This window comes from Abramis brama (assembly GCF_963993115.1).
Source record: "Abramis brama genome assembly, chromosome: 8".
Classification (NCBI taxonomy): domain Eukaryota; kingdom Metazoa; phylum Chordata; class Actinopteri; order Cypriniformes; family Leuciscidae; genus Abramis; species Abramis brama.
The window spans coordinates 9,347,354-9,360,255 of NC_139970.1; the positions used below are offsets into that span (position 1 = coordinate 9,347,354).

General features: G+C 36.5%; 1 long non-coding RNA gene across 1 annotated transcript; it reads left to right on the forward strand.

Moving 5' to 3' along the window:
* Positions 1–9,646: 9,646 nt before the first annotated feature.
* Positions 9,647–11,961, forward strand: LOC311088887. Its single transcript, XR_014607576.1, has 3 exons — positions 9,647–9,729; positions 10,008–10,135; positions 10,885–11,961. It is a non-coding gene; the product is annotated as an uncharacterized lncRNA (long non-coding RNA).
* Positions 11,962–12,902: the final 941 nt, after the last annotated feature.

The window sequence follows — 12,902 nt, forward strand, 5'->3', positions numbered from 1 at the left end:
CTCTTGCATCTCAATGATCGCATTACATTTACAGGAACTAGTTTCTCAGCAGCTGCGGAATTTTACTTTGCTCCGGTTAGTAGTACTGCGCCGAAAAGTAAACACAGAACCAGAGGTGGAAAGAGTACTGAAAATTTGTACTCAAGTACAAGTACCGTTACATTGCTGAAATAATACTCAGTTACAAGTAAAAGTACTGGTGTCAAAAAAGTACTTAAGTAAAAGTACAAATTACTCTTCTCAAAAACTACTCAGAGAACTAGTTACTAGTTACTTTTTAGCTGGCGATAGTTAATGTATTAACAATAAATATTCAACCAAATCATAGATTTATGTAGAAAATGGCTACTTTTAACACGTTTTTACCTTATTGTCGAAGGACATTAATTAGTGGTCATGATACTGGAATTTCTAACTTCAATATGACACCTTGAAATATGTCAGTATTCAGTAGGCCTAGCCTATCATTTTTAATACCATCGGGAAAACTACCACATACTTAATATTTTAATATCTACATTTTTGTCCATCCATTTTGTCAATGCATTCATTATTCTCAAGCATCAAAAAGCACAACACTCATTGTAACAGTAATCTATTTGAATGGAAAATTTTAATTCAAGTCTTCTGAAGAGACACGTCACTTTATATGGTGAGATTTTAATTTAGGCTTTTGTTTACATATTTAAACATTGATCAATAACCATTACAATAATCTAACTTAAATATTTACTCACTCAGTGTATTTGTATTTACAATAACGTTAACCGTTGCAATAGCTCACACACAGCACAAGGAAGCTTGATTTCAAACTGAATTTAATTTGCAAAAAAGACTAGATTTTTCATAACTTTTGACAACGTTTAATTCAAGAGCATGGAGTGATTGGAGCTGGACGTCATTTGAGTCTGCAGTGAGAACCACTTGGAGAGATTCGCGATTGCACATGATATGACACAGTCCGAGAGCGCACACTCAATATCCGAGTCCAGTTCATTCGTATATTTGAGAGCTCGCGTCTAGTTTTCTGTGAACACATGAATGTGCCCTCGCGTTACAATATTGCACTCGTGACATTTGCCATTACAATATGCCATAGCAACTTGCAGGTATTAATAAAATTATGCGTAATAGGCCTACCTGCAATCCCGCGCTGAGAGGAGTCGGGTGTGTCAAACTCGCTGTCGTTGAGATGAGAGAATGAGAACGCGCAGCTGGTCTCGTATCGGTGTAGGCTATAGGCCAAAATGAGTATTGACAGATTTTTCAGTATTGATATGTATTAAAATATAGATATTTTGACAATGTTTCTCCAAACTTTCAGTCCAGCCATTAATCACTCTGAGCTCCTCGCCTCCTTCACTTAAAACCTGCTGCGACTGCGGCGGCTTTAATTCAGTCCAAATATCAGGGGTTTTATTGGTCCGTTTACGATCGAATATTTTTATTGGCTACCGAAATGCCGGTCAAAGATTTGAATATCAATTCAAATTGTACTCAGTAACGAAATGTGATTTTACAAGTAGCGAAGTAGATTACTTAGTTTAATATGTAGGCTACTTGAGTACAAGTAAAATTACAGATTAAAAAATATACTCAAAAAAGTACAAGTACCCAAAAAAACTACTTAATTACAGTAACGTGAGTAGTTGTAATTCGTTACTTCCACCTCTGCACAGAACAGAAGTGCACTACAGTCGGGACGTCTAGCTAGCCAGTCTCCCGATGTTCTGTCCCGGTTCTCTACGGCATCTCCAGCTGCTGTTGTCTCTACAGACCAACATTCTTTCTCTTTCTGCCCTTTTAGCATCCATCTCGATTAGTTATTCGTCTGTTATTCAGTCCCTCCAGGATTTCACGATTTTTTTGTGTGATTTTTGCGATCAAAATGACTGACTTTGTGGTGAAATTCCAGAAATTTGTGAAAAAATTTGAGATTTTATATTTTATAATTAGGACATCACATTAACCATAATAGTATTATATCAGATGCACAATAGTCATACATGACACAAATGACAAACAAAATGCATAAAGCTTGTTTATTTTGGTCTAATCATCAAACTCTCATCAAATTAACTTTTAAAACAACCTATGGGCAATTTTTCTACCTGACCTATGTAAATATTAACAGCAGGTGTAGTAATTTATACTGTAGAAATGTGTGTAAATCCTGAGTTGAGGGGTCCTGAGCTGCAGAAGGCAACCAGTTACTTATAGTGCGGCATTTTGCATGGCGTCCCCACTGCGTATAGCTACGCAATACGAAGTGACCGTTCGAAAGGGAACTACTCGGTTACTATCGTAACCTCAATTCACACCCTGAGAGTAGGGAAATGCATAGCCGACGCACTGTAGTAACCTGGCAAGTTGTCGCTTCAGTCGTTAAACCTGCTAAAATGTTTTTTTCGGGGACTAATATCATAGACAGTAAAATAATAATATAGGCTAAGGCCACGCCCCTTTGGCGAGCTCTGACGTGTAATGGCGTGATGCTAGCTTATTGGCGCACACGTCAGAGGCGCCTGCACCATTGGATGTGCAGTTGCCGCAGCACAGCCAATGAGTGAGCCAGACACTCACTGTGCTAGCTGTGCAGCTGCAAATGCGTTTTACATTATAGGCTTCAGTAAATCGAGGAAAATGAGTTTCCCCTTTTCCCGCAACATCTGTATCCACGTAAAAATGCATTGAAACTTTAATTAAACTAGAGATATTTCAATTGGGTGATTATAAGTTAATGTTTTGTGAGGTCTTTTTCATTTTTGTGATTATTTTGCGGTTAAATTAGGAATTATGCAGGATCGCAAAAAAATGCGACATTTTGTTGATTTTGCATTGCATTCAGCGATCACGGAATCGCGAAAAAATGGAGGGACTGGTTATTAGTTATTAGTTAAGCGAACTACGAGAAGTTGCCAGCAATCGCAAGAAATGGACAAAATTAGTGACCGACTGTCAACCTAACGTTACCCTGTTCGCAGCCGTTCGATGATCATATTCGTCTGTGGTTCGTTGAATAACACACCTCGCCTGCATCGTCTCCAAAGTCCAAAACATTGCCATGGCTTTCAAATGTGGCCATAGTCCTATGTCTTGTTGATTTCTTCGTGAAATATACTCTGCTTCTGCTGTAGTGATGAGTGTCAGCGGCAGGTAAATACACTTGTGTGATTGTCATGTGGACCGGCTCTCTCGGTTGCCTAGGTAACTTAATATCACTTCGCCACTGTTGGACACTGTGCTAATAAATGCAGGGAACAAAGTATAACTTTTGCAATGCGACGAGAGTTTGATTTGTAACATTACTCTCTCAACAGACATTTACATCGATAGTCTGGCGTTATAATTTATTTGCTTTTGGTGTACTGTGGAGTGGGTAAAACTGTTTTTAATGGCAGGCTAGCATTGATACCATTGACTCGCGCTAGCCTAGCACCGGCGAACTATGCAACTGGGAGGACTGGGTGAAATTTTTTTAAAACTGTCTCCACTGAGAAATAGCACACAGGCTAACTTGAACTTGTAAATGAGGTCCGATGTCCAAAATTCTGAACCACACCTTTTACTGTTTATATAATTATAATCATGTATGTTAGTCAACACGTCAAGATAAGTGTACTTCTTTAAAGCATGACAAATGATTATTAAAACATAATGAAAAAACTATGCATGCACATTCAATACAGTTAAGCACAGGTAATCTTTCACAAGAGTTGTGTGGGAGCTCTATCTCTTTCTCTCTGTGTCTCAGTTCTACCCGCGAGGTTACACCTGCCGCTACGCCGTGAATGACTGTGATATTTCAGAGACGTGCTCAGGAGACTCAGGGCTGGTCAGTGACATATCAGCACTACTCCACACACATATAACAGTCTGATTATGCATGTTTTTATTGAACCTTTCTTTGCATCTCTGTGTGTGTCTGTGCAGTGCCCTCCAAATCTACACAAGCAGGACGGTTACTTCTGCTCTCTCGAACAGGTACCACCACAAAAACTGTTACTCTACTGAAACATGGGTATTTATTACGGGTTGGCCAATGAGGGTTTTTTATTTAAAGTCCCCCTGTAGTCAATAATTTCATCCTTTAAAACTCATCTTTGATCACTAAAATTACATTTTTAAATGTCTTTTTAAAAAAAAATCTTCATCAATTCTTCAAATATCTTGAATGTAACTCGACACCCTTGCCTCATTTAGTATACGTGCTTCTATAAATATGCAAATTAGCCCCTGATCTGATTGGTTACAACGTAGTTTGTGACGTCAGAAACACCAGCGATTTCAAAGCGTGTTTTTGAGACTGTCTTTGGTTCACTGCAGTTTTAAGGAGAAAATACTCAGCAATGGTGTCGACTTATGAATTTGCACATGGTTTGTCGTAATCATATTAAATACACCACATAGACACATAAACAACATTAAAAGCTGGATTTTCACCACAGGGGGACTTTAAATGGCCAGTGACAGTATCAAGAAAGCGGGGTGAGCAATGACCAGTCTGGAATTTGTCGTAATCTTAAAGAGCTTCTGATATAAATTTATTTACAAAACTAATTTTAATTAAGATTTTTAAATGATATATTAGATAAAAGGAAACAGAGTTTCCATGTATGTAGGATTTTTTTTTTTTTTTTTAACATCATACACCTATTTCCACTTGTGTTTCATAGCTTTTATAGCTTGTTCTATTATAATTCTATTGGTAATGTTAAAGTAGAAATGTATAAAATTAATAATTAATTATAATTAATGAATGAAATGTAGATACATAAATTGAATGGTAGTAAGAAAAAATATTAAAAATAAATATAATGGTAGCAAATTGCGTTTATTGCATTAAATTGATAATTAGGATAAATAAAATATTTAAAAATGTTCATTATTCATTAGAAAGAGTCAGCATATTTTAGCAGAGCAGGCACTGATATCAGTCGATGCTACTGATCTTAAAAAGGCCTGTAATCATCTGATCAATGTGTTTGATTGATATACGTATGCGTTTAAAGGCACACTGTGTAGTTTTTCAACCTTCATAATATATTTCCAAGACCCTTGTGATGGTACATCAACTTACAATAGGTTGAATGACACGTCTGCCATAGCCTGACGGGGTCTGTATCGCTTTTACTGGCACTATGTAACTTCGGGGTTCGGGTAGTAACCCGAGCACAAAAAGAACTTAAAAATTCGACTGCTTTACGGCATACGTCACTTCCCCCACCACTTCCTCAAATTTGGACGTGAGAAGAGGCCAATCAGCGTTTGTTTTCGGCTTTCGTGCGTATGTTTTTGTCATGGGGGCTGTTTACACCTGGCCACTTCATGCGTTTTCTCAGATCGGATAGCTATCTGATCGTGAAAAGACAGTAAATGCCCTCCGAAACGCATTGAAGACGGATTTGAATCCGATCGGAGGAGGTCTGAGACGCATTCCAGACGAAACTGGACAAGTGTAAATGCATCTGGTTGTTGAAACCACATATGTAAATTGTACTCCTCCCAAAAATGCTAAAAAAATAAATAAACGTGTGAGAGCGTGTTATAGGCTATAATGTTATAGCCAGATATGACGACCCTACTGGAACACGCATCACCGCAGATGAGCATCTGAGCATCTATTCATCAAGCCAACATGCAAACTATCGCAAATCAAAGTGACAGTAAGTCGCAGACGCTTAAAACACAATCATCATCATTAAAAGTAAAGAAACGAAATGATCTTACCAGGGCTGTTACTGCTCTCTCTTATTGCGGTCTTTGATTTTGAAATTTTAGCTGATGATCAATAAAATGCAGCTCATATCTGTTGCTTTCGGTGACGTGAAAGGGATATTTACGACAGTGCAGGTATTCCACAGCGACTCTAGGGGTCGCTGTTTGACAAAAACACAATTTCTACATAGTGTGCCTTTAACTATTGATTAGTGAGACTGTGTTGTTTTTGCAGGGCCGCTGCTACGCTGGGGAGTGCAAGATGAGACAGTCAGTGTAAATATGTGTGGGGTCCAAGTGAGTGACCATTACCTGTCAACATCAAGATGATGATGATACTCTGTCGTTTTGGGTCATACACATAAGGGACTGTTCGTTATTTATTTAAGGGGCCACCGGAGGAGTTTTGAGATCTGTTGTCAAAAAAGACATGACCCTCCCTTCGCCAGCAACAAATTTTTCTATGACCCTCCAAAATGATTGTGAAAAAAGGCATGACCCTCCCCGATAATGTATTGATTAGCCTAATTCTACTGGTTTGCGCGTGGCAAAGATGTTCAGATAGCCATTGTTTGTTTGTTTTTTAAACCATAAACTCTTGCTTTCTCATCTTACTAGGGCTGTAACGATAGACCAAACCTACGATTCGGTTCGTATCACGATTTTTGATTTTAGATTTGAAAAAAAAAAAATCATGTTTTTGGTGCTGATGCGGTGTAACTCGTTCAACATGTGGGTGGCGCTGCGAATAAAGCATCTAAAAGCTATCACAAAGAACCGGCAAAAGTAATGATTATTAATATGTCAAATATAGCTAGGAGACATTTTAATTGTTTATTAATAAACAAGTGTTTTCTGTGTTGACTGCAAAGATGAAGTTGACGATGCGTCGCGACCTTCTCAGAACGCGCCAGAGAGAGATGCACATTTCATAAGGAGAAAGCAGTCTGTTTTCTTTAGTTTTGAATTGTTCTGTGTAAAAGTAGACATTTCAAGCTTTCTATATATTTCTCCGGTCTGTGAGGCAAGTAGCATAGCCTACCTTACGCTGAGTTTCGGTTCATTTATGAGACAAGAGTCCAGTTCACTCGCCCGCGCCTCCGTGTCATGATTATCTATTTTCTACTTTATTTAGACTACTTCTTATTTATTAAATCCAGATGAAACATTGATTAAAATTAAGATAAAATTAATAAAAAAACGAAATTCACTTTAAAGAAAGGCTTAGTTTGTGCTTTCTGTTTGAGGTCTCTGTGAAATTTTTAAAGTCGCTTCAGAGCAGTCATGTCCGTAATGGAGAACTGTCACGTCCGTAACATTATTTTTTTTCCACATAAATGCGAACACGAAAAATAAAATAAAAATAATATAATATTTTATGTTCTGTGGAGGCCGATCTTTATTCATCCGGTGGGTATATATCTTTGGTTTGCACAGTGTAATTTATAGAATTACTAAAAAATATTTTGCCACATGTGTATTTCACTCATATTAAATATAAAACGCATGTGTAGTAGACTGATATTTTTCTAATGTCTTGACTCATTTCAGACGTTTCAAAATATTGGTATTAAATGCATTTTCTGAGAATTTTTATTTTAAAGTTTTGACTGCAAATGTCACGTCCATAACACTGGAATCGCCCAATTTTAACGAATTTATCCTCAACTAGTTTTTGTGGTGTAGGTCTATGTATTTTATGTTAACTTAAATAATACTAATAGTAATTTAAAGATGTGGTAGCCCTACATCTTACACATCGTGGAAACAAAATAAGAATGGAGACTAAAATATGCAGTATCGCGCTACAGCACACTCTAAAAAATGCTGGGTTGTTTTTTCAACCCAAACGCTGGGTTGAGACTGTTGGGTAAGGATGCTGGGTTGATGTAACCCAATTTGGGTTGAAAAACGTTTTTAATCTGTAACCCAGCGGTGCTGGGTTGGGAACGCGGACGTGAAAGAGAGCACGCACGTCACGCAACAACACGGACGACACCAGTCAGAGAAGCCGCCATTTTCTTAGCGCCTTCAGGTGGAAGCAAAGAAAAGACGTGTATGCAATTTATGGTAAGTAAATATACAAATTTCAATTAGTTATCAATTGGTTTTTATCCAAGAGTATTTTGAGATTTCGTGGGAAGGTGGAAAAGTCAGAAAATAGCTTATATGGAAATATTCGCGGTTTTTGCCTCAAGTCTTAACTGCCGCTTTTTATTGGTTTTCTTATGTCTTATTTCCAAAAATTCTGTTAATAGAGTCTGTTATCAACATTTATTACATGGCTTGGTTGAATTCCAATGTAGAATACGTCTGTTATTTCTTGATAACAGACCGCTGCGAAGTACCATGAAAAACAGAGCGTTGCTATGGACGCGGAACGGACTATTTTCTTTAGCGGAAGCAATATAATCGTTTTTAAATCAATAAACTCCTTTTTAAATCAATCTTTTGTCCCGTTCAGCCAGTCGGGGTTGTTATTCGCTATAACAACCGCCTCGCTATACATTATCCCTTACATATTCAATATTTCTCTAACGATTTTACTGTATAACGCAGTTTTACGCTCTCAGCTCCTCACGGCCGAATGACAGCCGCGCTGCGCCTCATACGCTCTGCTCAGTGGACTACATTAGGAAGAAAGTGCGCCACACGACGCTGGCCTTAGGAAGGGAAAAGTTGTAAGTCCATTTTTAAAAGTTAATTGTTAATTTTTGCTTCTGAATTTGTTAAATTTACTTTATTATATATGATTTGCTGTATTAGCTACGGGTTTGATTCGGTGAAGTTTAACTTAATTAAGTTACTTTGCTAACGTTAGCTTGGTCCTCTGTCAGAACATACTTCACAAATTTTCCGCTCTGCTTTCCTTTAACTGTACAATAGTAACAGTAGATATTATTAATTTAATATGAGCATACTATTCACTATACTTACATTTTTACCTTTTTAATTTTTAATTTTTTACTTTACCTCGACCGCCATTTTGTCCGTGCCACTCCCGGGATAATTTGGAGATAAGAGCTTTTCTCAAGTTTTCTGTGATAATAAAATGCCTTTTGACTGACATTAATTTTTGTTTTAGAGAATGTAAAGGCAGCAAGCACTGTGATCTTTCTGAAATTACTGGAAAGTGCATCGAAGGACATTGAAAAATAAATGCAAAACAGTAGCCTAATACTTTTTTGTTACTGTTGTAAGTTAACGTTACTTGTTAAATTATGTTGTTTATTTCATAAATATTTTTTTTGCCAAATGCTGCTTTGACGCAGAAGTGTTAAATCCAGCTAACTGTTCTGTCTCATTTTCCCACTTCTAATTTCAATTCTGTTAAGCCTTGTAAGTTATATTTGATATCATCGACCCTGATTTCACTATTATTAAAGAGCAATGAGACGTTTTACATGTTTTCAGTTCTATAAACCTGACTACAGTTGCCTAGTTCAATAATGTTAATGACTGCCAATTTTGCCTTGCCACTCTGTAATTGGGATGTACATAATTTAGTCATAAAATGTATTTTATCTGTTATTTTATCTTAGATGGACGAATATGTGAAAACTAAACTAAGAGAATGGAATCTTGAAGAGTTAATTCCCACATTTGAAGGTATGTAGTAATATTTCACAAGGTTCATTGTAATCGTAAGCCACTTGCACACTTTAAAACTGAAAAATTTGTGTAGAAATTACAAATTGACTTTTCTGTTGAATTTATCAAATCTGCTGTTAAAACAAGCGTATTTTTAGAAAAGGTTTGAATCTTCACTCAAATTTAACAAATAAAAACATTGGCTCAGTATTTTCTTTTTTGTTTTACAACTTTGTTTGCCATGTTGGCCTTTGTTTTGTATTTTTTAGATATCCCAGGATTTCTTAATTTTGAATCCAGACTCCGCTTCAAAACTCACCAAAAATTGGGTACCTGTGTTTAAGGATAAGATTCTGCAGTTTGCCAGCAGAGAGAAACAATGTCTTGATCTACTTTCCAGTGTAGAATTGATGTCAGCAGGTAATGGGTATTAAGAACACTGTTACAAATGAATAATTCAGTCTAAAAATTAATTACTATCTCTCATGTCATTCTAAAAAAGGAGAGATTTTCCCTTTTTACAATTACTGTTAGTCAGGACCATTTTCATTTTGTTAACTATTTCGTTGTAACACAATTTAATAAATGAATGTCATACATCCAGATTTATTGCAGTCAAATTTTATTGCAGTTTTATGAAGACTTTTTTTTAAAATTTTGAGTGATTTTTGTGAACATTTTTTCATTGTATTCTAAAGAGATGCAGAGTGATGTCGCCTTGCAAGTACTTCCCGTAGTCCTTTCAACATCAGTGTACAAGATTGGAAGGAAAACGTTTAAACCAACTTTCATTGAAACCCGGAAGGCCTTCATAGACATACAGCCGGTAAGTTAACAGCCATTGCTAAAACTACATGATTTAAGTATTTACAATATATTGTATGGACCCTTTTCACAGACTGACACATTTTAACAATTATCAACATCACAAATCTAGTAAAGTTTTTAATTTAATTTTTGAGTGAAAAAATGCACTGAGTAGTGTCACCCAAAAATGAAAATTCTGTCATCAATTACAAACCTTCCTGTCTTTCCAAACCTTTAAAACTTTTGTTCATCTTCGGAATGGAATGACGATATTTCTAATGAAATATGAGAGCTTTCTGTCCAACTATTGACAGTCTATGCAATTACCACTTTGATGCTACAAAAAGTTAATAAAAAGATTGTAAAACTAATTCATATGAATCTAATGTATTCCAAATTGTCTGAAGAGACTTGATCGCTTTATATGATGAACAGATTTAATTTAATTTAAGTATTTATTTTTGGGTGAACTAATCCTTTAAGGCCATAACACAACAAGCCGACATAAAAAAAAAAAACTTGTGACATCAAACGTTAACTGTGTTGTTGCCATGAGTCATTTGCATCTGGGCCAAAAAGTTGGAACACTGCAAAGGCTATGGCCAACCCCTGCCAACTGGGGTCCGACTAGTGCTAACATTGGCCGATGGTTGGCTTGGTGTGTCATAGCCTTTACTGTTCCTAAAGGTATTTACATTAGTTTTAAGTTTTTGCATTCTAAATTGATGCCAATTCTTGTTTTTCCCTCTTCTTTTTTTTTTTTGTCAGATTGGGACCAATATGGCTGAGTACCTGCACTCAAAAGACTCTGAATTTCCACATGTTCTCATGCTTGGAGACAACCAGTGCTTTCAAGCCTTTGCCATTATAAACGGAGAGGCACTCGCGCAAAATACATTGCTTGCTGCAGTAAGGCGTTCTACGTGTTTGACACAGACTACCTGAAACAGTGTTCCACAGTGTGGCAGTTTTTACAGACTGTGGTGTATGGACTTTCTGGGGATGAAACACCAACAATGAGAGTTTTGCGAGCATTCATTTTTGCTGACAAACAGTAGTTTTTGTTATTACTGTCTGTGACCTTGCCTCTTTTATGCTGTTCTTTTTATATTTACTACTATTACTTCTAAACTGTTACTTCTAAATACTTGTACTTTTCTTCTACAGTACAATTACACTACAATTGATTATTACTGTGAGTATTTATCTCACATTATATGTTATGCTCAAGATGTTGATGTAAATGCTTTGAAATGTTTTAAGATTTCAAATTCATATTTTCTTCAAAAGGTTCATTTTTCTGACTCATTTTTGCTGACAAACAGGTTATTACTGTCTGCGACCTTGCCTCTTTTATGCTGTTGTTCTTTTATATTTACTATTACTTCTAAATACAAGTACTTTTCTTCTACAGTACAATTACACTACAATTGATTCTTACTGAGTATTTCTCTCACATGATATCTTATGCTCAAGATCTTGATGTAAATGTTGTGAAATGTTTTTAGATTTCACTTCATATTTTCTTCAAGAAGTTATTTCAAGTCTTTCTGATATGGTTTCATGCATTTTCAATTTTCAGGGAAATTAAAAAAAAAATGTATTCACAAATGGACAATTTTACTTGATAAAACAAAAATAAATGTTCATATTTTGATTACTGAATGAGCACTGTGCCAATGTTCGTCCGACTGTTTGTACTGTACTGTATTTTATTTTTCTAAACTGTTTTAATTATTCTTATTTCTTTTTATTATTTTAATTTCTTCTATGTAAAGCACTTTGAATTGCCATTGTGTATGAAATGTGCTATATAAATAAACTTGCCTTGCCTTACTGAAGTCTGTATTGCTGTAGATGTTATTTTAGTCATTTTGATTACTAAAATTTCTAGTTTAAATTTCCAACCCATTTTGGGTTACATTAACCCAGCACTGTAGTAATTTTTAACCCATAATTGGGTTAAATGTTCAACCCAGCATGCTGGGTCAAACATTTAACCCAATTAGTTGGGTTAAAACAACCCAGCGCTGGGTACGTCCCTTTTTGACCCAGCGCTGGGTTGCCAAAATAACCCAAATTGGGTTGTTTTTAACCCAGCATTTTTTAGAGTGCACACATTCTATCAGCTGCAGATCTGGCGCCTCAGTCTCAATACTGTTAAATTCGACGTACGTTCACATCACATGTTAATGCAGCGGTAGAGTTACACTCACAGGACACTGTGCACTTAACAAAAGTTCATTATTTGCTCGTGCTTTAAAGCTTTGCCGGGTAAACATTTCTTTGGCATTCTGTTCTGACATGATGCACTTTTTCTAAGCGCGAACTGAAGTGCGCGCGCACTGTCAAACAGCGCCAAACTGGATTTTTGTTGGGTCAGACACATCTGATATCGAAGGGGGGCTGGTAACGCGAGATCAACATGGAATAAATGGAAAAAAAATAGCACCAAACAAGCCACTTTGAAATGTTGCTGTTTTAATGAATATAAAAGTTGGGTGACCCTCCCCCTAGACTAAAAAAAGTTGGATGACCCTCCCCTCAACAAAGAATAAAAAGACATGACCCTCCCCTATTTTCCTCCGGTGGCCCCTTCCATAAATACCGAACGGTCCCTAAGAGTAATGCAAACTGTAAAGGGTCTACTTTTATTTTTGTAAACTCACAATAACAACAAAATGTTGTGCTTTTGTAAAATAATGGCGCTCTCTGTCGATACGGTCTCGTGAACTTGAGCGCATGACATAAATGAACCGAAACTCAGTGTATCCTCAGCGTCCACT